Source organism: Heteronotia binoei, chromosome 1, assembly GCF_032191835.1.
Source record: "Heteronotia binoei isolate CCM8104 ecotype False Entrance Well chromosome 1, APGP_CSIRO_Hbin_v1, whole genome shotgun sequence".
NCBI classification, from domain to species: domain Eukaryota; kingdom Metazoa; phylum Chordata; class Lepidosauria; order Squamata; family Gekkonidae; genus Heteronotia; species Heteronotia binoei.
In genome coordinates, this window is record NC_083223.1 from 258,619,301 (window position 1) to 258,646,213 (window position 26,913).

The following is a 26,913-nucleotide window of genomic DNA, read 5'->3' on the forward strand; positions in this document are numbered from 1 at the left end:
ATACAAAGAAAGCACCTTTAAGACCAAAGAGTGAAAGCGTTTTAAGCATGTTTTAAGTTAAAAAAAAAATCTTTGTGTTTGTGTCCTTTATGTTTATATCTCTGCTACCTAATTTGTGTATACCTAAACTTAAATAGGTATACACAAGGCCTGTCCCAACAAGGTCTCATTTATGTCAGATCTGGCCTTCATAAGAAATGATTTTGACACCCCTGTCTTAGAGCTGCCCAGCTCTCCATTATAAGAGGATATCCAGCAATCCAAGGGACAGCACCCACATTTGGACCAGACCCTGCAGTGATATATCCCTTGTTGCCAGTACTGATACGCCTCTTGTCATTTTGATGTTGCTTCCTACCATTCTGGCACTCGGCCCATCTGCCTTGCCAGATGCAGAACAGCCAGCAAGATTTCCAGAAATCACAATGCAAAATTTGAGGGAGGCGGATGTTGGTGAAAGAAACGGAAGCCTGAGGCTCTCAGAAGCCCACAGTTAAAAGCTTGAGGGAAATAGGTCTTGTGCAACTGCTGCTATTCTGAGTTAAATAGCCTCTGAACTAAGAGGTCCCACTGTTAATGTCTGGCTTCTGGTTTTATTTGTTTTCATGCATTCTTTGTTTGAGGGTGGTTTTTTCTGCTCTTCTTTCTTTAGGGCAGATTGCTGCTCTTTGAGTATTCTAATTCTTTAGCATGTTTGGTTATGGCTGATTCACAGCTTTAAGTATGTTGTCAGCTGCCATGAGTGGTATTTAATTGGAGAATGACTCCAAGGCTCTTAAGAGTCAAGATAAAGAAGTACTGAGATTGGGAAGATCTGTGAATGGCAGCATACAAATGCAAGAGTTGACAAACAGAGGTGAGAATGAAATTTGAGTCCCGTGGCACCCCCAAGAGCAGCAAAGTTCAGTTCTGGGTGCAAGCATGAACTGAGAAACTTAGAAGGGGTACATGCACGCTCCCCTCAGAGCCACTGAAACAGATTTCCTCAAACATCACATACAAGCAGGCAGACGTACTCCAGCCTAAAGGTAAAGGTAGTCCCCTGTGCAAGTCATTTCCGACTCTGTGGTGACGTCGCATCATGACATTCTCATGGCAGACTTTTTACGGGGTGGTTTGCCATTGCCTTCCCCAATCATCTACACTTTCCCCCTCAGCAAGCTGGGGACTAATTTTACCAACTTCGGAAGGATGGAAGGCTGAGTCAACCTTGAGCTGGCTACTTAAACCCAGTTTTCGCAGGGATCAAACTCAGGCTGTGAGCAGAGAGCTTGGATTGCAGTACTGCAGTTTTACCACTCTGCGCTATGGGGCTGCTCCAGCCTAGGTGAATTGAAAACAGTGGGTTTGAACTCGTGTAGCTTTGTCTGGAAATGCACTGTGAGCCTGCTGCAGTGGAAACAGACTTGTGGCACCTTGAAAGACAAAGGAAGGGTCATATGCAGAATAGGGGCTTGGAGGAGAGTTAGCTCAGTACTAAAATAAAACTAGAGTAATTTTTACCTGATGTTTAAGAATCCTATTCAAATTCATCCTAGATTAGGGTTTGTAGAATCTTTCGGGATCAAGTGCCGTGTTCTACTGGAGAAAGTTTTCCTTCCAGTCATTTCATTCTCAGCTGCGGAGAACATCCTCAGTGGCGTTGCAGCCGGAGCAGGCGCTCAGACCTTCTTGGCTGCTGTGCATTGAGATTCAATCATCCTAGATGAGATAGGCAATCCTAGATGCATTGAGATAGGCAATCATCCTAGATTGCCCATTCACCAGCCTTCCCTCTGAGTGCGTGGATCCTTCTCTGCAAAGTAACAGTCACCTTCCCACAACACCTTGTCCTGGGAAAGGAGGGAGGGCTTCTAGCCTGTGGGTTTTTTAAAAAAACAGTTTTTATTGAACTTTTTAAGATAATCAAAAATCTAGCCTGTGGTTGTAATAACTCCCCACTCCCCCCCAGCTCTTGGTTCAGGGTATTCCTGTGTCTGCAGGAGGCGCTTCAGAACAAGAGGAGCCCTGCAGAGTAGGACTAAAGGGCCCTCTTTCCACTTCCCTCTTTCCAACAAAGGCCAGCTAGATCTCTCCAGGATACCCACAAGTTGGACATGAAGAAAACAGCCCTCCTGCAGACTGGTAAACTGCCTCTAAACTGGGAGGTCCCATTATTCATGTCTGGCTGCTGGCTATATCCGTTTTTAAGGACTGCATGGGGGGGGGGTTGGGGGGGGGGAGGAGAAGACTCCTTTTCTTCAGGACAAGCTGCTGCTGTTTGAACGTTCTGCAGCTTTTATCCAGGTAGATATTATCTTTATTAAGGCAGAATGGAACTTTCTTGCCTCTCCCTTCCACTGCAGCTTACTGATCCTGGACCAGCAGAATAAGGGGGGGGGGGGTGTCTGCAGTGGGAAGGGGAAATCAGTGGAAACTGATATTTTACATTTCCCAATGCCCATACACCATTGGTCAGGATAGAAATATGTCTTTGCTTGGCCTGGACATGTTGCCCTTTTTCGGCTGGTTTGAGATTAGATACAATCATTTTCACTTAGGTTCCATGGGAAAAGGAAAGGTCCCCTGTGTAAGCACCGGTCATTTCTGACTCTGGGGTGACGCTTTCACAACGTTTTCACAGCAGACTTTTTATGGGGTGGTTTGCCATTGCCTTCCCCAGTCATCTACACTTTCCCCCCAGCAAGCTGGGCACTCATTTTACCGACCTCGGAAGGACGGAACGCTGAGTCAGCCTTGGGCAGGCTACCTGAATCCAGCTTCCACCATAATCGAACTCAGGTCGTGAGCAGAGAGTTCAGACCACAGTACTGCTGCTTTACCACTCTGTGCCACAGGGCCACATAGGTCCCCTGGAGGGGCTGCTTAATATGGGCTATCCTTTGGCTGGCACGCTTTCACTTTAACAGGCTGATCTGCCTTTAAAAAAAATGAATTTGAATTTCTTATTTAGAAATCTGGCACTGTTTTACTCCTCCAGGTTATGCATAACATTTGCATTGCAGACACCCAAGGACTGGCAGGGCAGGAGAAACCAGCAAGGAAATCAAAGGAAGAGGAAGAAAATACATGTCTGGAGGAGGAGGCGACCTCCTAACAGTTCTCCTTCATCGCAAAAGGCAAGAATGCTCACTCCTTCTCTCGGGCCATTTCTCCTTAAGAGTTTTTGAGCAACCTGGCACGTAACGCTACTTTGAAAAGCCGCCTCTCGGAGGCGGGGAATGAAAACCAAGAACTCATGATGGGAAACGCCCCGGAAGCCGCCAGGAATTAACGGAAGTGCCGTCCATCATGGGAAAGGGGGCGGGCGTATGCAGATCACCGAGCCCGGCATTCCAAGCGGTGAAATTGACAAAACCGCCTTTCAGGAGGCGGCTGACCGGGAAGGCGGGAAGAGCGGCGGCTTCGGAATGCAGCGGGCGGCCTCCTGGCCCCGGCTGAGCTGGCTGCGGCCTTCGGCACGCGAGGCTGGGACGTGGCTCGCTTAACCTGGAAGCCTATCGGGTCGCTAGGGAGGGCACTTTCGGGGAGCTTTGCGGTATCGCTTCTCGGCCTTTTGGCTAAGATCAAGTGTAGTATCTGTTCTTATCAGTTTAATATCTGATACGTCCTCTATCTGAGGACTATATATTAAATGGATTTTTGGGACTGGGAGATGGAATAGGGGCTTGCTCCGTCCACTCCACGCATCGACCTGGTATTGCAGTACCTCCAGGAACGGTGCACCTCCCCCCGGGGAGAATATCGATGGTTCAAAAACAGACTGAAAAATTTCACTCTTGTAAGTTACATTTCTCTCTCTTTTGTTTCTCTTCTCTTCCCCCCCCCCCCCCTTACTGGTTATTTTCATTTCTCCCTGTTTCATCTTAACTTTTCACACTCAAGTGGTTTTGTCTTAACTGTTATAAACTTATTTGCTCCAACAGAAAAGGGACTCCCGACTCTGTTTCATAATAGGCACGAGGTGGTGGTGCAATAGAATGGTGGGATTCAGGACTAAGTCCCTGAGGTCTGTCTCTTGAGGCCTTAACTGAGCCGGACATAGAAGCGTTTAGTTGATTTGAGGTGTGGTGTCCTTAAATCTAAATAGATTTAAACTGAAATAGCTTCCTTACCCTCCCTCAGGCTCCTAGCTGGAAAATTTTAGGGGGCACGGGAAAAGTGGTGGGGCCCAAAATGAGGCCATGAAAATGAGAGCCGCTGCAGCAGCCCCAGCCAGATCTGATTGTTGACGGGGCGGGGGGGGGGGAGAAGCCTGGCTGGCTGGAGCGTGAAAGGAGCGCTGGGCTGGAGCCTTCAGCGATCAGACCCCGGAGAAGCAGAGTGCCGGTTCTCCGGCCCGCGGGGCAGGCAAGAAGCCCATGCTGTGAGCCCCCACCCCTCCACAGCCAGCCTCCCCTCCTGGTCTCCTCTGTAGAAGAAGCCTCTCTGTCTCCAGCCCAACCCTGGGCAGAAAGTGATCGCTTCAGAGAAAAACTGATTTCAGCAAGAATTATTTCAGCACTCGACACAGGAAGGATCTTCAGAATAATACAGGAAGGGACCTCTAGGATCATTAGTCCAATCCTCGGTGTACTTATTAATAGAAAAATGAAAAAGAGAAAAAAGGTTAGAGAGATAAGATTGATTTTTCTCAGTCTGTTCTTGAACCATCGATATTCTCCCCGGGGGGAGGTGCACCGTTCCTGGAGGTACTGCAATACCAGGTCGATGCGTGGAGTGGACGGAGCAAGCCCCTATTCCATCTCCCAGTCCCAAAAATCCATTTAATATATAGTCCTCAGATAGAGGACGTATCAGATATTAAACTGATAAGAACAGATACTACACTTGATCTTAGCCAAAAGGCCGAGAAGCGATACCGCAAAGCTCCCCGAAAGTGCCCTCCCTAGCGACCCGATAGGCTTCCAGGTTAAGCGAGCCACGTCCCAGCCTAGCGTGCCGAAGGCCGCAGCCAGCTCAGCCGGGGCCAGGAGGCCGCCCGCTGCATTCCGAAGCCGCCGCTCTTCCCGCCTTCCCGGTCAGCCGCCTCCTGAAAGGCGGTTTTGTCAATTTCCCCGCTTGGAATGCCGGGCTCGGTGATCTGCATACGCCCGCCCCCTTTCCCATGATGGACGGCACTTTCCTGTCTTTTACAATAAGGGAGAACTGTTAGGAGGACGCCTCCTCCGTCAGACTCGTATTTTCTCTGCAATTCGAATTCTATGCATCTCGGTTAACTTGGAGGAATGGATCAGATTTCCTAACAAGAAAATGAGAGTTCACTGTTTTTACTTTTACAAAAAGCAGATCAGCCAGTTAAAGTGAAATCGTGCCAGCCAGATTCCCTAGAAAAGGATAGCCCGTAATAACCAGCCCCTCCGGGGTACCTGGAGAAAGAAAGTCATTGTCTCTAATCCCAAACTAGCCGAAAAAGGGGCAACATGTCCAGGCCAAGCAAAGGCATATTTCTATCCTGACCAATGCGGTAAGGACGTCAGGAAAGGCACTGCAGACAAACCCCCCCCCCCCCCCAGTTATTCCTCTGGTCTCTTCCCCCGCCCGCTCCCCCCCCCCCCCCGCCCCACAGAGCAGCATCTCCAAGATCAGTGAGCTGCAGTGGGAGAGGCAAGAAAGTTCCATTCTTCCTTAATTACATCTACCTGGATAAAAGCTGCAGAACATTCAAACAGCAGCAGTCTGTCCTAAAGAAAATGACCCCCTCCCCCCCAAAAAAACCCATCCCCATGCAATCCCTAAAAACGAATAAAGCCAGGAGCCAGACATGAATAATAGGACCTCCTAATTCAGAAGCATTCTGCCAGTCTGCAGGAGGGCTGTTACCTTCATGTCCAGCTTGTGGGTGTCCTGGAGAGATCTAGCTGGCCTTTGCTGGGAAGAGGGAAGTGGAAAGAGGTCTCTTTGGTCCAACCCTGCAGGGCTCCTGTGTTCTGAGGTGCCCCCTGCAAATCACAGGAATACTCTGGCCTGAACCAAGAGCTGTTGATTAGCGGGGGGGGGGGGGGGGTGTATTACAACCACAGGCTAGAAGCCCCCCCTCCTTTCCCAGGACAAGGTGTTGTGGGAGGGTGACTGTTACTTTGCAGAGAAGGATCCACCCACCCAGAGGGAAGGCTGGTGAATGGGAAATCTAGGATGAGTCTGAATAGGATACTTAAACCCCAGGTAAAAGGAGGGACAATTACTTTAGTATTACTTTTTTTAAAAAGGTAAAGGTAATCCCCTGTGCAAGCACCAGTCGTTTCTGACTCTGGGGTGACTGCTTTCACAACGTTTTCATGGCAGACTTTTTACGGGGTGGTTTGCCATTTCCTTCCCCAGTCATCTACACTTTACCTCCAGCAAGCTGAGGTAAAGCTTTACCGACCTCAGAAGGATGGAAAGCTGAGCCAACCTGGAGCCGGCTACCTGAAACCAGCTTCCACTGCGATCGAACTCTAGGCCGGGTATAGAAGCATTTATTTGGTTCTTCGTCAAGCGTAGTTTACTCCATTTGCAATGTGTTTTGTAATTGTGTTTTGAATATTCTCTAAATAAAAGTCACATCTGCTTTTAAGTCTGAATAGATCTATGCTGAAATCACTTCCTTCCACCCCACCCGTGGGACCCTGCAGGTCAGGCTCCTAGTCCTAGCTAGGAAGTTTTAAGTGTGTGCGGGGAGGGGGAGGCACGAGGGGAAAGTGAGGGGCGGGGAGTAGCAGGGCCCAAACTGAGGTGGTCACGAAAATAAGAGCGCCAGCAGTCTCCCCAGCCCCTGCCAGAGCTGCTTGTTGAGGATGGGCGGGGAAGCCTGACTGGCTGGAGCCAGAAAGGAGCGCAGAACGTCCTGGCTGCCGCCGCCACTGATTTCAGCGGCCAGACCCCCGGGGGAGGCCTCTCTTTTCTCGCCCAAGCAATAAAGAGCTCCGTTTTTTATTTATGTATTTTTGTAAAAGTATAAACCACTTTTGTCACATGGGAAGAGAAGGGAGGGAAATGAGAATTATATCAAAAACAAAAGAAGAGAAAGACGAGAAAGAAAAGAAGTAGATTTTTCTCAGTCTGTTTTTGAACCATCGATATTCTCCCCGGGGGGAGGTGCACCGTTCCTGGAGGTACTGCAATACCAGGTCGATGCGTGGAGTGGACGGAGCAAGCCCCTATTCCATCTCCCAGTCCCAAAAATCCATTTAATATATAGTCCTCAGATAGAGGACGTATCAGATATTAAACTGATAAGAACAGATACTACACTTGATCTTAGCCAAAAGGCCGAGAAGCGATACCGCAAAGCTCTCCGAAAGTGCCTTCCCTAGCGACCCGATAGGCTTCCAGGTTAAGCGAGCCACCCCCAGCCTCGCGTGCCGAAGGCCGCAGCCAGCTCAGCCGGGGCCAGGAGGCCGCCCGCTGCATTCCGAAGCCGCCGCTCTTCCCGCCTTCCCGGTCAGCCGCCTCCTGAAATGCGGTTTTGTCAATTTCACCGCTTGGAATGCCGGGCTCGGTGATCTGCATACGCCCGCCCCCTTTCCCATGATGCACGGCACTTCTGTTAACCCTTTTCGATTATCGGCTTCCGGGGCCTTTCTGTCTCCGTGTTTTCCGCCTCCTGGAGACGTTTTTCAAAGGGGCGGGACGTTCCCGGCTGCTCAGAAACCGCTAAGGAGAAATGGCGCGAGAGAAGCGGGCATTCCCGCCTCCTCCAGAGTCGTATTTTCTTCTCCCTTTGGTTTCCTTGCTGGTTTCTCCTGCCCTGCCAGTCCTTGGCGGTCTGCAATCCAAATCTTATGCGTCTCGGTTAACCTGGAGGAGTGGAGCAGTGCCAGATTTCCCAACAAGAAAATCAAGTTCACTATTTGTTTCTTCTTACAAAAAGTAGATCAGCCTGTTAAAGTGAAATCGTGCCAGCCAGATTCCCTAGGAAATGATAGCCCATAATAACCAGCCCCTCCAGGATACCTGGAGAAAGAAAGCTATTGTATCTAATCCCAAACCAACCGAAAACGGGTAACATGTCCAGGCTAAGCAAATTTCTATCCTGACCAATGGGGTAGGGGCATTGGGAAATGCAGCTTTTAAGTAGCTTTGCGATCCTCATACTCCATTTAAAAACACTTGAGGCAACTCGCAAAGGGTTAGATCCAGACTAAACTGGCACTTTCCACTGATTTCCCCTTCCCACTGCAGAGCCCCCCTCCCCTCCTCTCCAAGATCAGTGAGGTGCAGTGGAAGGGGGTGGCATGGAAGAAAATTCCATTCTGCTTTAATAAAGATAATATCTATGTGGATAAAAGCTGCAGAACACTCAAAAAGCAGCAGTCTGTCCTGAAGAAAACGACCCCCCCAACCTCCTCCCCATGCAATCCCTAAAAACGAATAAAGCCAGGAGCTAGACATGAATAAGGGGACCTCCCAGTTTAGAGGCGGTCTACCAGTTTGCAGGAGGGCTGTTTCCTTCATGTCCATCTTGTGGGTGTCCTGGAGGGCTCTAGCTGGCCTTTGCTGAAAAGAGGGATGTGGAGAGGAACGTCCAATCCTGCAGGACTCTTCTTGTTCTGAAGCACCTGCAGCTCACAGGAATACCCTGAACCAAGAGCTGTTGACAGAGGGGGGTGGGGGGGTTATTACAACCACAGGCTAGAAGCCCCCCGCTTTCCCAGGACAAGGTGTGGGAGTGTGACTGTTACTTTGCAGAGAAGGATCCACGCACCCATTGGAAAGGCTGGTGGATGGGCAATCTAGGATGAATCTGAATAGGATACTTAAACCCCAGGTAAAAGGAGGGACAATCACTTTTAGTCAGGGCTTTTTTTTTTTAGCAGGAACGTAGTTCTGGCTGGCTTTGTGTCAGAGGGTGTGGCCTAACATGCAAATGAGTTCTTGCTGAGTTTTTTTCCTATAAAAAGCCCAATGTGAAACAATGGTGACATCGGGGGTGTCGCCTAATATGCAAATGAGTACCTACTTTAGTATTGAGCTAATTCTCCCCTCCCCACTATTAAATCTGCATACGACTCTTCGTCTTTCATGGCGCCACAAGGGTCTCTGATTCGACTGCAGCAGACTCACAGTGCATTTCCAGAAGACAGACATTAACAGTGGCCCCTCTTAGTTCTCTGAGTTCGATCCCAGCGGGAGCTGGTTCAGGTAGCCGGCTCCAGGTTGACTCAGCCTTCCATCCTTCCAAGGTCGGTAAAATGAGGAACCAGCTTGCTGGGGGGAAAGTGTAGATGACTGGGGAAGGCAATGGCAAACCACCCCGTAAAAAGTCTGCCGTGAAAACATTGTGAGAGCAACATCATCCCAGAGTCGGAAACGACTGGTGCTTGCGCAGGAGACTACCTTTACCCTTTAGTATTAAATTATTATGAAACTTGGAACAAACACCTCCTCAGGACTGAACAGGGATATTGGTTTTTTATCCCATTACGTATGCTAAACCCACTCTCAGTGAGTATAGCTATACATCCACAGTATTCCAATGTACTTCTCTTTAATAACAGTGTATCAGAATGCTTTGTATTGACATACTCAAATAAGGAATATTGGCTGTTTATCTCATTACATATACTTAACCCATTTTCATTTTATGTATTTTTTTTCTAATGGCAAACTAGAATGATGTTTACAATGTATAGAATGATGCTGAGAAGTAAATTAGGTAGACAAGAACAAGGAAATACATGTCCTTTTGTTTTACCTAGACTTGCCACAACACCAATTGGCAGGCAACTTTTATTACCTGACCAAATGGCCATGTGATCCTAGCTTTGGATCAGTTTGCACTCTTAATCCACCAACATGTATTTCAGCCTACTGTACCTTATCCCCTCGTCTGAAGAAGTATACGTGCATAGGAAATATTACGTTCTGAATAAAACTTTGTTCATCTTAAAGGTGCAACTTGACTCCTGCTTTGTTCTATTTGACTTCCGAGTTGTGAATGAGAGGCAGGTGGGCAGAGGGGGCCCCTGATAGTTATGGAGATGGAGTAGCAAGATGGTGCCCTGAAGTCTGGCAAAGTCTGGGGAAAGTTCCACTGAGCCCCAGGGTTTTGGGCTTACAACCCAGTCGGATGTCTTTGATGTGTAAACATCTCTCAGTTGACTGTCTTAGTTCTGGCAGGCTCTGGGTCTCACAAACTGACATCCAGACTGGTTAATGGGCTCTGAGCTCATGTGGCTGGGTGGGGAGACTAAAAGGAGCTGTCCCTTTGTTGCCAGCAGGAGATCCACCAGCAGGGCTGGAGTTCCAGATGCCCTCCCACTGTGGTCCCCCAAGCACCAAGAATATAGAGCATAGTTGCCCCAGACAGAGTGTTCCATCTATAAAAAACAGTAAAGGTAGTCCCCTGTGCAAGCACCGGTCGTTTTCGACTCTGGGGTGATGTTGCTCTCATAATGTTTTCACAGCAGACTTTTTTATGGGGCAGTTTTGCCACTGCCTTCCCCAGTCATCTACACTTCCCTCCCAGCAAGCTGGGTACTCATTTTACCGACCTCGGAAGGATGGAAGGCTGAGTCAACCTGGAGCCGGCTACCTGATCTAGCTTCCCCTGGGATTGAACTCAGGTCATGAACAGAGGGCTCCGACTGCAGTACTGCAGCTTTACCATTCTGCACCACGGGGATGTGTTCCATCTATACATCATGGCTAATAGCCACTGATGGACTTCTGCTCCATATGTTTATCCTCATTCTCCATTTAAAAAACACTTGAGGCAACTCACAAGGGATTGGATCCAGAGGAAATGGGCAATTTCCGCTGATCCCTTCCCATTGCAACCCCCACCCCCATTTTATTCCTTTGATATGTTCCTCCCCCACAGCAGTATTTTGTAGAGATCAGTGAGCTGCACTAGAAGGGGGTGGCCAGAAAATTCCATTCTGCCTTAATAAAAAATTTAATCTGAATAAAAACTGCAATACACTCAAACAGCAGCAGTCTGTCCTTTAAAAAACAACAAGGGAGGGAGCCATTTAACACTAGTTTGTCAAATTGGATGCAATACTTAGCAAATAGTTTCTCTTCAGATCGCAACAAGGGAGGGAAGCCCTCTGTAAGCATGCAACCCAAACTATGATTCTAGGTCCTCCTGCAGTTCTTTGTTTCAGGGCAGGGAAAGAAAAGAGGGAGCAGGAAAATCAAAAATTGAATCCAAAGCAGAGGAGGAGGACACAGATCATGAGGCAATAGAGACTCCAGGCATGCGCCATCTTTGCCAGGTGGCAATGGGGCAAAAAGAGGGAGGAGGCACACCTCAAATTGGCCTGAGGGGCTGGATAGAGAGCTCACAGTCCCAGGGACGGGCTCATTTTGTAGTCTACAAAAAATGTCAGATTCTTGTCCATGAAAACCCCGTTTTGCTGCATCAGTAGCAATATAGAGAAGGGGAAAAGAAACCATGAAAGAAAAGCAGAAGAGGAGGTGGCGTTCTTACTTATTTATTTTATTTATTTATTTATCTGGGATTTATATCCCGCTCTTCCCACCGAGTGGCTCAGGGCGGCTTACAACATATATAAAACTAACATAAAAGTATAAAATTACACTTTAAATTAACATTTCACAATATATAATTAAAATCAAACATTTGACACTTGCTCTTTCCTCCAAACGCTCCTTGTGGGCTTGGACACCCAGCTTCTTCCACAGTGGACCCTCCACAATCCATAAAATGTAAATGACATGTTTTCCCTCTCTTGATGAGCCCTGTTTAGACACAACCAAATAAATAATAGCTTTCTTTCTCCCCCCCCCCTTATTTCCTCCAAAGAGCTCAGTGCAGTGGTCATCGTTCTTGTTTCTACCCTGACAACAGGCCTGGGAGGTAGGTTACTTGCCCAAGGTCACCCAATAAGTCAGCCATGTCTGAATGGGTATTTCGACCCAGCCTGGCCCTATACCAGCTTCTTAATCTATTCTGTTAGCCCTTGTGATAATTCTATGGCCAATGTCCCTTATTGCAGTTACTGCAGACCAGGAAACTGAGATGATAGCAGCATTTTTTTTCTGGAAGAAGAGGTGCTGGAACTCTTAGGAGGGAAATGAAGGAGAAACACATGAGATTCCTTGAAGAATTGCAGATTTATACCCCACCCTTCTATCTGAATCAGAGACTCAAAGTGGCTTACAATCTCCTTTATCTTCTCCCCCCATAACAGACACCTTGTGAGGTGGGTGGGGCTGAGAGGGCTCTCACATTAGCTGCCCTTTCAAGGACAACTCCTGCCAGAGCTATAGCTGACCCAAGGCCATTCCAGCAGCTGTAAGTAGAGGAGTGGGAATCAAACCCAGTTCTCCCAGATAAGAGTCCAGCACTTAACCACTGCACCAAACTGGTTCTCATGTTATTTCCATGCATTATGGGGTAACCTCTACTTTAAAGCCGTTTCTAAACTTTAGACATATCTTCTCCCCCCATAACAGACACCTTGTGAGGTGGGTGGGGCTGAGAGGGCTCTCACATTAGCTGCCCTTTCAAGGACAACTCCTGCCAGAGCTATAGCTGACCCAAGGCCATTCCAGCAGCTGTAAGTAGAGGAGTGGGGAATCAAACCCAGTTCTCCCAGATAAGAGTCCAGCACTTAACCACTGCACCAAACTGGTTCTCATGTTATTTCCATGCATTATGGGGTAACCTCTACTTTAAAGCCGTTTCTAAACTTTAGACATGTCACCAACTTCCTTAGTTCTTTTTCGGGTCTTGCTTTTGGTGTCAAACGCTGGATGACTTTGAAACATCCCCTCATTTCAATCTTTAATTTTTAAAAATATGTTGGTGACATCAGAAGTGATGTCATTTCCCCCACCCTCGGGTGCCCCTCATGAACTTTTAAACATTTCTTGAGGATTCTGTCTCCACAAAAACATTCTGGAACTCCATTCAAGTGTGTTCCCCCAGAAAAAAAGCCCTGGATGACAAGAGACTCATGTGAAAGCTACAGTTAGCTCTATTGAGGTGGCTTCCCTCAGCCAGGCCCGGTGCTAGGGGTTCCTGCGCCCCTAGGCCGGACTGTGATCCCCCCCACCTATTTTAGCATGCGCCGGTGACGTCAGTGTCACCCCCCAACTTTGCAGAGGATTCCCAAGCCTCTGCAAAGTCTGGAAGGGCAGCGGGCTCCACCCCCCTCCAGTGGGGGAGGGCCCCCAGTGCCGTTTGCAACCCCCCCCCCCAACTTCCTGCACCTCTTTCCTCTGCCTGAGTCTCGGGCAGGGGAAAGAGCCGGTGCGGGGTGTCCTCTTCGCTCTTGGGATGCCTTTCCTGCAGGGAAGCCAGCCCAAGAGCGAAGCCGAGCGGCCTCTTTCCTCTGCCTGAGTCTCAGGTGGGGGAAAGAGCTTGTGCAGGGGCTCGTCCTCGCTCTCGGGCTGTCTTCCCTGTAGGAGAGGCAGCCCGAAAGTGAGGCCGAATTGCCTCTTTCCTCCGCCCGAGTTTCAGGAGGGGGAAAGAGTCAGAGCTGCGCCAGCTGGCGTGTGGGGAGGGGGCACCTTGCGGCGTCCTGGCCATGTGGCGCTCAAGGTAGCCGTCTGCATGACCTACTCCCATGTGCCGGGCCTGCCTCAGCCAGCCAGTTTTGCTGTTAAAGGATGGCAAACTATCAGTTCTTTGGTTTTATACCACAGTGGGGGTTGGCACATTTTGATTTTTAGTTACAGTTCATCTCTGCATTGAGAGAAGAATCAGTTAAAATACTGGATTGAAATTAAATCAAAAGAGTTTCCGGCTCAACGTCAGGAAGAACTTCCTGACCACTAGAGCAGTTCCTCAGTGGAACAGGCTTCCTCAGGAGGTGGTGGGCTCTCCTTCCTTGGAGGTTTTTAAACAGAAGCTAGATGGCCATCTGACAGCAATGAGGATATTGTGAATTTAGGGGGAGGTATTTGTTGTAATTTTCCTGCATTGTGCAGGGGGTTGGACTAGATGACCCTGGAGGTCCCTTCCAACTCTGATTCTACTCTGCATTATATGATGTAATGACATATTCCCCCGCACATCATGCTTTAATCCTTGTAAAACCCTTGTCAAGTAAATCAGTATTATTCCCAGACTGGGTGTGTGTGAGAGAAAAGGGCTTCCCTGAGGCCATCTAATAAGTTCTTGACAGAAGCAAGAGGGCAAGAAGTTGTGAGATTTGAACCCATGCCATCCTAGGGCTGGTTTTGCTGATGGGCTGGCCATAGGTTCAGAACAGACAAAACAAAATTTTTTGCACAAGGTGGTGTTAACGTAAAAGTCTGATATACAGTGCAAGTGATGCTATTGTGGCAATCACTTTGTTGATACACATGGAATTCACTGTTGCAAAATGGAGCTGTTAGCGTGGTCTTCAGCTGGTGGGTCATTGCCCTCAGCTAGGTCATTGAATTGCCACCCATTCTGTTCATGGCTGCCTTTGGGAAGGGCCTGCTTGCTGGGTAAATAGGCCTCCTGCCTTGCTCTGCACACATACAGTGTGAGAAGGTGACAGATGATTCTGTGAAGTTCACTGCAGTGAAGATTTCTTGGCATGTTTCTCACTATCAAGGGGAGGGACGGTGGCTCAGTGGTAGAGCATCTGCTTGGTAAACAGAAGGTCCCAGATTCAATCCCTGGCATCTCCAAAAAAGGGTCCAGGCAAATAGGTATGAAAAACCTCAGCTTGAGACCCTGGAGAGCTGCTGCCAGTCTGAGAAGACAATACTGAGTTTGATGGTTCCAGGGTCTGATTCAGTATAAGGCAGCTTCATATGTTTATATGTTCAAGGGAATGCCATGAATGCCTCTTGAGCCAAATGTGGCCAAATACAGAACCAGATATTGTAGTCTTAATTTAGTTTGGATGTGAGAGAGATCACTGGAGTCTAACAATGCCTTTCTAGTATTTTCATTATTTACAAATATGAAAGTGGTGCACAAAAAGAGGCACATATGCAAGGCAGATGTCCCGCTGTTATGCATCAGATCCTCCCACATTTTGTGTTTTCCACTTTGTCAATTGGCTAGGAGGTCCACCTGCAACAATAGCAGGTGGAATTTCCTTGGGATAAGAGCGCTCCACAGAACATGGAGTTCTCTTATCCCAGCACCCGGTCTCACATAGAGACCAACCAGTTCCTCTGGAGGGCACAGAGGTCAAAGTCTTCCCATGATGTTGCCTCCTGGCTCTGGGATTCAGAGATTATCCATCCACAATCTTGAGCACCCTATTTTCCCTCTCTCATCACTCCTCAGGTATCTAAACACAGCACAGCAAGAAGCAGTGTGTTCCCTGCAGACTTAACAGTGGTATTTCCTGATCTCTGCTGAAGTACCTCGAGTTCAGGATATGGAGCAAAGCCTGAAATGGCTCTTTGCTTTGAGGCACTGTTCTGAAGAAAGGGATTTTGCTGCCTCAACAGTTTTGCCAAGCAGCAAAACTTAACTTCAGGCCTCACAATGCCAAGACCACAGCCATACAACCCGTGCTGTAAGCTGCCCTGAGCCTACTTTCGGAAAAGGGCAGGATATAAATCTAAAAATTAAATTAAAATCTACAACAACTAATTAACGAAGTTTGTTTCAGAGATTAACTGTATTGATCTTGAGTAGAACAGCTCAATTTGAATCCAGTAGCACCTTAGAGACCAACAAGATTTTCAGGGCACAGGCTTTCACAAGTCAAACCTCCCTTTGTCAGATACCAAAGGAAGCCTGCATCTACGACACATTGCTGCAATAAGGGCTGTCAAGTCCAATACAATAAATATCTGGAGACTTTGGGGGTGGGGCCAGGAACAAGGATGTGACAAGCATAATTGAACTCCAAAGGGAGTTCTGGCCATCACATTTAAAGGGACAGCACACCTTTTAAATGCCTTCCCTTCATGGGAAATAATGGATAGGGGCACCATCTTGGGGCTCATAGAATTGATCTCCTGTTCCAATCTTTTTGCAACTTGAGGGTATTTGGGGGGAGAGGACCTGGATGCTATGCTGCAAATTTGGCGCCTCTGCCTCAAAAAACAGCCCTCCCCCACAGCCCAAGATAGCAGCGTATCAATTCTCCATTATACTCTATGGGAATCGGTCTTTATAGGGAATAATGGAGTGCCCAGCAGACATTTCCCTCCCCCCGCCGCTTTATGATGACCCTGAAGTAGGGGAGGGCCTCCAAACCAGAGGATCCCCTGCTCCCACCTGGGAATTGGCAACCGTAGCTGCAATGCACTGTCAGTTGCTATAGTGGAAGAAGTTGGCTAAAGAGTCTCCTAAAGCTTATGCCAGAATAATCTTTTGCTAGACAAGTTGCCAGTACCACACAACTCCGATTGGCAGAACACATTCCAAAGGATCGCGCCCCCCCCCTTTCCTTTTCTATTCAGGACAGTTTGGATTTTTCCCCATGTACCCCAAGGCGCCACACGCTCAGGCTAAGAAAAAGCACTCTGCGCAAGCTCAGAAACTCCTCTCTTAGAACTTGAAGTGCTTTAGGATCGAGATCAGGAAAACCGGATTCTACAATCGCGACTGCCTCAAACTACATGCTACCCGCCGTCATTTCACTGAATTTCCGCGCTGTTCTATTCGCGCTTGCGCAAACGTCTACCCGCTTCTTCTAATTTCTCCCGCGCATTTTGTCAGCATTTCTTAGTCACAACCATAGAGACAAAAAATTAGAAGATGCACAAGTTGAACTTCCGGTAAAAACCGGAAATATGCTTAGGCTATGATTCGTATCGTAGCGAACCCCTTTTTCTGGACGTCGAGTGGAGTTATTGTCTCCCTTGACATCGATATGCAGAACGTCTTATGTGTTTTGTGTGAGAAGCTAATGGTGGAAAATCACTCAGGAAATGCTGAATAACCGTTAGTGGGCTCTCACGCGAGAGTTTTGAATATGCGCATGCGTATTAGCGTCCTTACACCCAATCAGCCGTTAAACTAGAACTTTTTTTTTTGTTCCAATGACTCCGCCCCCAAAGTGGCGTGCGCATTTTGTAATGGGAAAAAAGTTTCTATTGGGCGACCGGGAAGAAATATTTCCCAGCCTGTCCCGCGACCTCGCAGTATTTAACCCTTACGGGGCGGGGGAGTATTTCTTTTCAGCCAAGTCTTCAGATTGGAAGGTAAAGGGAAGGGATGCCTTGTAATCCGGTGCCATCCACGGTCTGCGGGGAGTTGTGGCCTTAGAAGCCTTGTTGGTTTCTTGCTACACTTTCTTTGCCATCTTCCCTTGTGGATATTGGCTAGCTGTAGAAAGACGGACAAGGTTTAGAAGGGATTTGGCAAGCAGGCTGGATGGATGGATGCATGCGGCGGGGGTAGGAGATCTCTAAATGTACCCTAACTTCAAAGAGCTATTGTCTGAAGCCTAATTACTATTTCCTCCTTTTGGGGGGGGGCATTGATATTTTTTTTTATATCAGTCTAGGAAAAAGAGAAAAGGTTGTGCTGATACATTACTGAGAAAGCAAGCGCTGGGGAATCTCAGTCAAACGAAAACATCTTAGCAGCTTTAAGGCACTGGGGTCTTACTATAAATCATATACCTGTGCATAGATTCAAGTGGGTAGTGTGTTGGGCTGAAGCAACAGAACAAAATTCCAAGTGTTGGTATTAAAACTGCCACTGGACTTAAATTTTGTTCATATACCTACCTGTGTGTTTGACTGGGAAACAGCTTTGCTCCTTTTGGTGCTGCTAGAAGCTTCCCATAGTTTGTCTCTTTCTAAAGCATTTTATAGTACACCTCTCAAGTACCATTACTACCCCCTTTCTCCCTCTCCAGAGCAGAGCCTCTCCTTTTAAAAGCTGCGGTATTTAGCACTTAAATATTCCCAGTGTAACTTACATTTACGGTGATAACTGGGATGGCTTGCATCCCTTGGCATTGTGGGTAGGATTTTATTTTTGGTAGTCTTTCAGTGATGAAACTTAACACAGACCTGTTCTGAAAAATATCCTGAAGATGTTATTTTGTTTCTGAGAAGAGACTTGCCTTTGTGTCACCCGCTCCTGCCCGGCTAAGTTGTTTAGTGGTAAAGTTCATGTGGTTCTGTCCCTATAGCTCTAACAGTATTTATTTTTACAGGTCTTGCTTTCCACCATTCTGTGACCCTGCTTTACAGGTGAGGATTCAGCCCAGCTGTTTCTATTGCTTCTTCTCCCAAGTACTGACCAGTTGGATACTAAATGTTGAGTACATGCTAGTCTTTGGATGTAGTGACCTTTTGTGTTTTCTCAGAACTCTTTTATCAGGCAGGAAACTTCCCTTTAGCTGAAGAAAGTTCTGTGCCATGATGAAAGATAGCTATATTGCCCGCTGTGCAAATGGAAAGGTTATAATTTGCTATTTGGTGGTGGAGGGACTACAATGGACAGTTGTAAACTATCTCGCTGTATCCAGATGTTTGAAGGTCATACAATCATAGGCCATACAGGCCATCAATCCCCTGCGCAATGCAGGATCAGCCTAGAGCATCCCTGACAAATGTTTATCCAGCTGTTGCTTGAAGATTGTTAGGGAGGGGGAGCTCACCACCTCCCTAGAGAGCTGATTTCACTGTTGAACAACTGAGAGCCAGTTTGATGTAGTGGAGGTGCGGGCCCTGCAGGATCTTAACCAGTTCTGTAGGGCTTGTAAAACTGCTCTCTTCCAACTTGCCTTCTAAGGTGGAATCTTGTAATGATATCCAGCCATCTTTATTTATATATGTACTGAAACTGTAGCACCATTAATTTATACCGGTTTTAAATTATTTACTTAACTTAAATTCATGAATTTGTTTTTTAACTGTATTTTATTGTATTAATTGTATTTTATTGTTATATCAGGGTATATGTATCATGTCTTGTAAGCCGCCCTGAGCCTGCCTTGGCGGGGAGGGCAGGATATAAACAAAAATTTATTATTATTAAGTGCACAGATTCTTATCTAGGAGAACCGGGTTTGATTCCCCACTCCACTTGCAACTGCTGGAGTGGCCTTGGGTCAGCCATAGCTCTCGTAGAGCTGTCCTTGAAAGGGCAGCTTCTGAGAGAGCTCTCTCAGCCCCACCCACTTCACAGGGTGTCTGTTGTGGGGGAAGAAGATAAAGGAGATTGTAAGCCGCTCAGACTCTGATTCAGCGAGAAGGGCGGGGTATAAATCTATGGGCATTGTCGTCTTACTGTAACGCCCCCCCTTACAGATACAGTTAAACAGTTAAAATGTCTGATGTCAAGCAGATATGTGATGGGGAGTTACTGGCTGCTAGTAGGAAAAGAAGCAGGCTTAATTGGGTAGCTATTTGGCTGCTTGTAGCATTATGCCAATGGCTGACTCTGTATTCAGTATCTTCTTTCATTCCTAAGCAGGCCAGTGATACCCATTTAATAACTAGTTTAAAGCCTTCAGAACTCTGTCCAGTATTTGGTTTGTGGGCATGATGTGCTACAAAGATGAGATTCAGGAACTCTCTCTTTCTGAAGCTTCAGTGGAGAAAACCTTTACCAGATTCTGAGTAGCACGCAAGCCCAGACCAAGGGGTGGGAAAGGACTGTGCAGTAGATGTAACCAAACTACAGCTGCCATTTGGTATTTTTCCACGGCTGAAAAAGAGAATACTGGTTATGCTTCTGCCTTACCTGGGAAATGAGGGCTGTTTTAGGGTGGTTGAAAGTTTATTTCCCCGTTAATGAAGGAAGTATTAACATTCTGTTGTATGTTTTCCTTATTTCCTACCATACAGGTGTTGAGAACAGTTGGCTACGGAATTTGCATTTCGTGTGAGTAACTGACGTGTTTTTGGAACTGGTGGAGGTGGGGGTGAAATTTTCATAGCAACGGTGAGACTGGTAGCAGCTGCCCTTGTTTGTTGAGGCTTTGTCAAATTTACACCCACCCTGTAAGGTAGGATGCAGTTGTTTTGCTGGGCCAGATCAGACATCTAGCTTTTGGTTTCCAGCCTTGATCAGCCTCTTTATGAAGCTTCCAAGCTTGATGTGGCCCACTTGTTTTCCCCATGCATCTAATGTGTTGCACATGAACATAAGGGCCTCCAGTTTTAGTGGTTACCAATACTCCCTCTAAGCTATGGAGTCTTGTGACCAAAAAAAATGTCTACTTTATAAGCTACTGGCATTCAACGTGAGCTGCTTCATACATTAGTTTGCTCTGGGTTCATTTTTCCTGAGCTAAGACAAAAAGGTGTGAGCTGGAAGCTAAAAAACTGAGCTAGCTCACACTGAGTCAGCTTAGAAGGAACACTGGTGGTCACCCTCAGTTTTTGTTTTGGTGGCTACTGAGTGTGAGTGTTTCATCCAAACCTATTTAGCAGTTAGACATGGATGTTAAGCCTGTTCTTTGTACCAGATTTATAATATGTACAACAAAAATAACATGTACAACAAATTGTTTTTGCTGCATATAATGCTTCCCTGCCTGCAGGCTAGCTAGGAAGTAGCATGTCTGGACATATTTCTAGAGTTCTGGCTGTTGTTGTGCTTTGTTCTTACCTCTGCCAAGCTCCTGAAGGCCCATCTCTGCAGATCAAGGGCTTGGCCTGGGTCCTGCTCCTTTCCTCCTGTGTTCAGTGATGTGTAAAAAAACGACAAGCATATATCTGACTGTCTGGTGATGTCACTTGTATGTCTGAGAACACACGGTGGTCCTGAGAGATGCAGCGAGGAATCAAGAAGCAGTGCCTCCCAACACAGACATTTCAACTAAAACTTTTATTTATTCCAGGATGCATGTTCCTGAGCAACAACAGTCTCCTCTGGGCAGCCTTTACAGGTATGTTTGAAATGGTGCATTTGCAGAGGGGCTAATAATAATAAGATCACCCTTCTGGGGTCTTTCTGGCCAAGCCCTTCTGTTCCAGCAACACAGCAGATTAGGCATCTTCCAGCTAGAAGCTGGACTGGTGAAGATGTACTGAATCCCTGCAGTCTGAAATGATGACCTCAGTTGTTGGACGACACAAGTCGCATGGCAATAAAGTTACCAAAGCCCTGATCAGACTGCAGTTCCGTTAGGTAGAGAACCTTTTTGCTCTGGTTGTGCTTTTAACCACTGACATTTGGGTTTCGTCTTTCTTTACAGACATGAAATGCCTCTCATCAAGAATGGTGAATGTTCAGATCATTCTTCAGGTTTCGATTAATTAATATTTGAAATTATTTTTGAAAGAACCCCCTCCCTCCTGGTCCATGGTGTTTTGTTGACTTTTTTAGTTGGTGATTCTGAAATTTTAGTTCACTGCTTCAGTGTGAACAGAAACTTACCTTTGCACTGAATCTTTATGGAGCAGGGATCAGAAGTTCATTGTCTGATATACACAGCTGTTGAAATGATGTACATCTGTTATACTCCACCTTTCTTTCAAGTGAGGATCCTAAGTGATTTGCCTTGCTTTTCCATTTTTATTCTCCCAATACCCCTGTGAGGCAGGTTGGGCCGAATGTGTGGCTGGCTCCAGATCCCCCAGCAAGTTTCTGTGGCAGAGCAGGGATTCAAGCCTGGATCTCCCAGATCTGTCCATACCGCTAACCACCACACTAGTTCTTGTTTGGAAGTATGTCTGAAAGGAGCTGTGACTTACTTGCAAGTTCTGGGGCCAACAGTGGTAGACCAACAGTGCAATCCTGAGGACATTTCCCTGGGAGTAAGCCCTACTGAATAGACCAGGGGTAGCCAAACTTAACGTAAGAGCCACATAGAATAAATGTCAGATGTTTGAGAGCCACAAGACATGAACATCAGATGTGGGAGGAAGGAGGAAAATAGATGGGAGGAGGGAGGGAGAGGTGAAAAGAAAGCAACTTTAAATGCATTCTCCAAGCCAGCCAATGGGGTGGTGGGGGCTTCAAGAGCCACACAGTATGTGTGAAAGAACCACATGTGGTTTCAGAGCCACCGTTTGGCCACCTGGAATAGACCATAGTAGAATTCTGAGTAGACCTGCTTAGGATTGCTCTCCAAGTGGTGCTTTAAGCACCAGTTAGCTGCTCCTGGTCTTCCTTGCAAGCGCATTTTGGAATCAGGAACTTGTGTTATGTTCTCTGCACTGGCAATTAATTCTTGTTCTCCATGAGCAAATGCAGACTCCGCTGAGCCTGAAAACGAGTTTGGTCCTCGGGCTTTTTGGGAAGTATTGTGGTGTGACTTCCCCTCCTCTACCAGCTGTGGCTCTCTAGTGATGAGACTTCCACCGCCCCAGTCTGATCTCTGTGACTGAGTGGTTCCCTCTGAGCCCAAAAGCCCAGCAGGAGTTTTCAAAAGAAGGGACAAGAGGTCGCAGCACCTTGTCTTAACTCCATTGCCTCCTTCAGTTGCAGGGCTTGTCCTCGTTCCAGATTGCAGACCAATGCAGTTAGAGCATCATGCTCTTCATCCGCCAGGTGAGAATTCTTTATACGAAGGGGGATTTTTAGTAGAATAGACAGTGGTGGGGGTGGCCTTAAGCCTTAAAGCATGCATTTGGTCCCAATGAGGAAAAACTGTCACGTCTTACCATCTGTCCTGGCACCAGAACCTGCAAAGGTTGAACCCACTGGGGCCGGCAGAAGGAGAGGAGGAATCTCTGCTCCAGAAGGAACAGTCTGATGGGACATGCAAGGGCATTCTCCAAATGGCTTCATGTGACTGTGCTGACTTTGTGTCCATCTCAGTAAAGGGGGGTCATAGACATCGGGGTATTAAGAGTGTCCTTTACGGCTGCTGTTGGCATGAGAATATCTCTTTTGGGCCAGTTTCTAGAAAGCACCTCTTGGAAATTGTGCTCTTGCAGGCAAAAAGTTGCACAAGGCTTCTAAAGACCTGCTGGCTTGTGTTACATCCCATTCAGATTTTTGACTGCTGCAAAATTCCATGGTTTTTGTTTTTGCCAGTTTTCAGTGTGCTCAGCTGCGGAAGGCCTCTGTCCTAGGAATGAGGAGCACGTTTGGATGGCCACCCTGTCTGTCTGGCCTCAAAGTAGAAGAGTGAGTTTACCCTGTAGATTTAAACCTTCATCTGCTCAAATCTCCAAATCCTGTCCTGGTTTTTCCCACTGACATGATGATCTTCCTTTTGGAATCTCGTTCGGCTGAATGCCCTTGTTGAGAAGCGGAATCTGAGCATCAGTTGGGAGAAATTAAGAAGTGATAAGTGTATGCCTCTCCAGGCTAGGCTTCTTTTAAAAGTACAGAACAGGCCTCTCAAGTGGGTCCCTCACCCCTCTGTATTAGCAGGTTGCCTCCTGCTCGAGTGCATCTCAGGACTTGTTCCAACCGGATGCAGAGCCTCCAGCTTTGCAGCTAGAGTAAAACATGGTTGGGCAGGTGGGGCCCATAGGCATCATTCCAGGTGTGGAAGTGGATTGTGTGCATCCCTCACACACTTGGTGACATTGACTTGAATAGGAGGGGACTTCGTTAATAACTTTTACCCTAATTCTTTTTTTTTTTAATCTTAGCAGTTCTTCCTTGCAGAGTTATGGACTTGGGCTGGAGGAAAAACTTCATAAGGCAGCCCAACAGGTGAGAACAACTTGGAAGGGTGCAGCTGTAGCCCAGTGGGGAGAAAGTCTGTTTTGGATGCAGAAGGTCCCAGTTTTTATCCTTGGCATCTTTGGGGAGGGGGCTGTGTCCTAGTGGTAGAGCATTTGCTTGGTTTGCAGAAGGATCCCAGGTTCAATTTTTTGCCATCTCCAGATAAAGGGATCTGTAAGTAGTAGGGGATCTGTAAGATTTCCCCCTGAGATCCTGGAAAGCTGCTGCCAGTGTGATCTTGACAACTCTGACCTTGATGGACTGATGCTGTGATTTAGCATAAGGTAGCTTTACATGTATGCATGAACAAGGGATTCAGGAAGACCATTACTTAGCGGGAGAGCTGCTATCAGTTCGGGGAGGCACTGGCTTTAGAGAAGTATTCCAATTATGTAAAAGGAACAGTTTATTAGGAGTTGTGTAGTTTTCTAAGAAAGAAGAGTCCACGTGCAGCAGAGCACCTATTCTTTTTAGGAGTGAGTACAGCCCCAGGGCCAGCTCCTTCTTTTCTCTCACCTGATCTTGAGAAGGGTGAGTTGGTAACATGAGCTGTGGCTTCGTAGCTCCAGCACAGAGTGCCTCTTACTAAGACCTTCTGGTATGTCCTCCCTTTTGCATTTTTTTTCTCTTGAGGATTGGGGGGGAAGTGTCAAGCATGCATATTTCTAAGCACAATGGTGGGTTCTTAGACAGAAAGGAGACTGTTAGTATCCACCGCCTCCCTCCTTTTTCCCCAAAGGTTGGGCAAATAGTAAATCCATCTAGCTCAAGGATGTTTACGCTGCAGCCTGGCTGTGAGGTGCCTCTCCTTCACATTCACACAGATAGTTCTTGTTGGGTCTGGAGGGGGTGTGAGAAACGGAGATGTTTTTAATAATCTACATTCCTTAGTAGTAAACTAGATACTATGTACTAACCCTTGAACCCGTGGCTCAAAATGCATCTGTATGTTACCCTTTGAACTAATGCTATGTAGTAACAGTATAATCATGTGTACGTCATTGCTTCCAAGGATTCTGTCCTTGGTAAAGCTTCAGAGTTTCTACAATAAAGCTACTTTTGATTTTACAACAAAAGACTGATTGAGAAATATCGATGCTTGACAGGAAGCATACACTATAGTGGAGGGGCTTTTGAAGAAGGGTTTCCTCAGGCCCTCCTTACCAGGACTGGGAAATCTAGGCTGCATCTTTTGTGCTAAACAGGTTTATTTTGTTCCCCCTTGTACTTGAGAAGAAGCATAACAGTGGATCCTCTCCCAGCATCTTTGGAACTTTCCCTGTGTCACTTGCAGCACTGCAAAGCCTGTCTTGTAGGGAGGCGTTTGGAACACCCAGTGAGTGAGAAGGCTGTCACTAGGGCCTCAGAAGCTTTGCAGCTGCTGGCATACAGCACTAAATGAGTTTACCTGCTGCAGTTTTAATGATGAGACTACCTAGCTCACTTTGATGTTTTTATATTAAAAACAGTGAAAACGCTAGAACAACTGAGAGACTGCACCGAACTATGGATTTGCTTCTCTCTGGCTCAGAATGAATGGCTGATTTCCTGTCCTATTCTCTACTTTCTTGTTGCAGGTGATAGCCTGAAGTTAGCGGGAGAGTCATAGGTGGTGTCTGAAGCAAGGTGAGCGTTTGCCTTGCTGGGGAAGCTGCTGTCAAGAATTCTGTGGTTCCAGTGATGAGATCTTTACCGCCCCAGTCTGATCTCTGTGACTGAGTGGTTCCCTCTGAGTCCCAGGTTTTGGGTGAAGGCAAGGGATCACAGCAGCTGTTTAATGCTATGCTTTAAAATCCTGCTTTGTTGTTTTTCAGAAAGCTCAGATTGACATGGGGCTTGCAGCATTCCTATTCAGATACCGATTATACCTGCAGTGGGGAGGAAGCCCTTGCCATCCCATAAGCAAGAACCTGTCATAAAGGTAACTACAGTCAGGCACGGTTTCTGGTTGGGAGTCTTGAGCTCTTGAATATTAATTTTGATACTCGAAAGTGGGAACAGGAGAAGGGGCGTCCCAATGAAGAAACCTTGTTGTCCTACCATCTGTTCTGGCACCAGAACCTGCGAAGGTTGAACCCACTGGGGCCGGCGGAGGGAGAGGAGGAATCTCTGCTCCAGCAGGAGTAGTCTGATGGGACTTGTTCATATGGTTGTATTTGTTGTACTGGTTTTCTTAACGTACAGGGGGTTCCCAGCCTTTTTGAGCCTGTGGGCACCATTGAAATTCTGGCACAAGGCAGATGCTCTGCCAAAATGCTGCCACAGCTTATCTTCAGTCATGCTGGCAAAATTCTTGTGGCAGTGAAAGGCCCACTTGGCCCTGCCCATTTTATAGAACCGCTTAGTGGGTGCCAGGGGGATGTTGGTGGGTGACGTGATGCTCATGGGCACCAGGACATTGGGGACTTCTGCTATAGTGACTCATCTTTGATTTTCTTTAATTTCTCAGGTCTGCTGGACATGTACAATTTCATTTCGGTGGCTGCAGCTTGGCTTCATTAACACTTGAATGTTCCTTGTTGGGCAGAATGTTGTAATATGAGTGTTTTAATTGGATACAGCCTCAATACAATACTGGATGCAACTTTTAAAAAATGATTAAACCATATCAAACTTGTGCTAGAACGTATGTCTCCTTGCCAGCATTTACCTGGATTGTCTGGCTGTTGGTGGATTAAAGAGATACAACTTGCAAGCAGTGAGATGTCCAACTCCTTATTGAGCACTATGGTCAGGATGGCAAATTGCAGTATGTGTTGCCACATAAATAAGTTCTGGATTTGCTACTCATGCCATAGTTCAGTGGAGGAAATCCAAAGAATGATAGTGCTTGAAAGTTCATGGTCTCCAGAAACACTGCCTTGGAAATGTCAACCCCGACAGCCAGTTTGGTGTGGTTAAGTGTGCGGACTCTTATCTGGGAGAACCGGGTTTGATTCCCCTCTCCTCTGCTTGCAGCTGCTGGAATGGCCTTGGGTCAGCCATAGCTCTTGCAGAGGTGTCCTTGAAAGGGCAGCTCCTGGGAGAGCTCTCAGCCCCACCCACCTCGCAGGGTGTCTGTTGTGGGAGAGGAAGATAAAGGAGATTGTGAGCTGCTCTGAGACTCTTGAGTGGAGGGCGGGATATAAATCCAGTAGCTTAAATCAGAAGTGTAGGAGGAAAGATAACCCTGGCTAGCTTGTGATCATATCTTAGAAGCTAAGCAGGTTTGGCCCTGGTTAGTACTTGAATAGGTGACCAGTAAGGAAATACAAAGTTGCTGTGCAGAGGAGGGCAGTAGCAAACCCCCTCTGTTCCTCTTTTGCTTCTCAAGTCACTCAAGGTCCTCAGGTGCTTTATTTTCAAAAGCTTGGCTAGCAGCTGGCACGAGGACCTGGTAGGAAAACAGGCTCTGTATAAAAACGAAGCTGTCACCTAGCATGTCTTTTCTTTGTTTAGCTTACTGGTACATTCCTTGGTGTAGA

General features: G+C 47.0%; 1 long non-coding RNA gene and 9 other non-coding genes across 10 annotated transcripts; 8 read left to right on the plus strand and 2 right to left on the minus strand.

Moving 5' to 3' along the window:
• Nucleotides 1-3,540: 3,540 nt before the first annotated feature.
• LOC132589106 (U2 spliceosomal RNA) lies at nucleotides 3,541-3,731 on the plus strand. Its single transcript, XR_009556546.1, has one exon. It is a non-coding gene; the product is annotated as a U2 spliceosomal RNA (small nuclear RNA).
• A 938-nt stretch (nucleotides 3,732-4,669) lies between these two features.
• On the minus strand, nucleotides 4,670-4,860 carry LOC132589113 (U2 spliceosomal RNA). The gene has a single exon (XR_009556547.1). It is a non-coding gene; the product is annotated as a U2 spliceosomal RNA (small nuclear RNA).
• A 2,212-nt stretch (nucleotides 4,861-7,072) lies between these two features.
• LOC132589116 (U2 spliceosomal RNA) lies at nucleotides 7,073-7,263 on the minus strand. The gene has a single exon (XR_009556548.1). It is a non-coding gene; the product is annotated as a U2 spliceosomal RNA (small nuclear RNA).
• A 9,737-nt stretch (nucleotides 7,264-17,000) lies between these two features.
• Nucleotides 17,001-26,074, plus strand: LOC132582664 (uncharacterized). The gene is made up of 11 exons (XR_009556198.1): nucleotides 17,001-17,061; nucleotides 18,027-18,063; nucleotides 19,666-19,702; nucleotides 20,664-20,711; nucleotides 21,021-21,046; nucleotides 22,250-22,318; nucleotides 22,808-22,900; nucleotides 23,374-23,437; nucleotides 25,027-25,075; nucleotides 25,264-25,370; nucleotides 25,899-26,074. It is a non-coding gene; the product is annotated as an uncharacterized LOC132582664 (long non-coding RNA).
• LOC132589344 (small nucleolar RNA SNORD26) lies at nucleotides 19,368-19,442 on the plus strand. The gene has a single exon (XR_009556583.1). It is a non-coding gene; the product is annotated as a small nucleolar RNA SNORD26 (small nucleolar RNA).
• LOC132589361 (small nucleolar RNA SNORD31) lies at nucleotides 22,107-22,175 on the plus strand. Its single transcript, XR_009556587.1, has one exon. It is a non-coding gene; the product is annotated as a small nucleolar RNA SNORD31 (small nucleolar RNA).
• Nucleotides 22,402-22,529, plus strand: LOC132589367 (small nucleolar RNA SNORD22). The gene has a single exon (XR_009556591.1). It is a non-coding gene; the product is annotated as a small nucleolar RNA SNORD22 (small nucleolar RNA).
• LOC132589351 (small nucleolar RNA SNORD30) lies at nucleotides 22,970-23,040 on the plus strand. Its single transcript, XR_009556584.1, has one exon. It is a non-coding gene; the product is annotated as a small nucleolar RNA SNORD30 (small nucleolar RNA).
• Nucleotides 25,118-25,188, plus strand: LOC132589356 (small nucleolar RNA SNORD31). Its single transcript, XR_009556585.1, has one exon. It is a non-coding gene; the product is annotated as a small nucleolar RNA SNORD31 (small nucleolar RNA).
• LOC132589372 (small nucleolar RNA SNORD22) lies at nucleotides 25,462-25,587 on the plus strand. Its single transcript, XR_009556593.1, has one exon. It is a non-coding gene; the product is annotated as a small nucleolar RNA SNORD22 (small nucleolar RNA).
• Nucleotides 26,075-26,913: the final 839 nt, after the last annotated feature.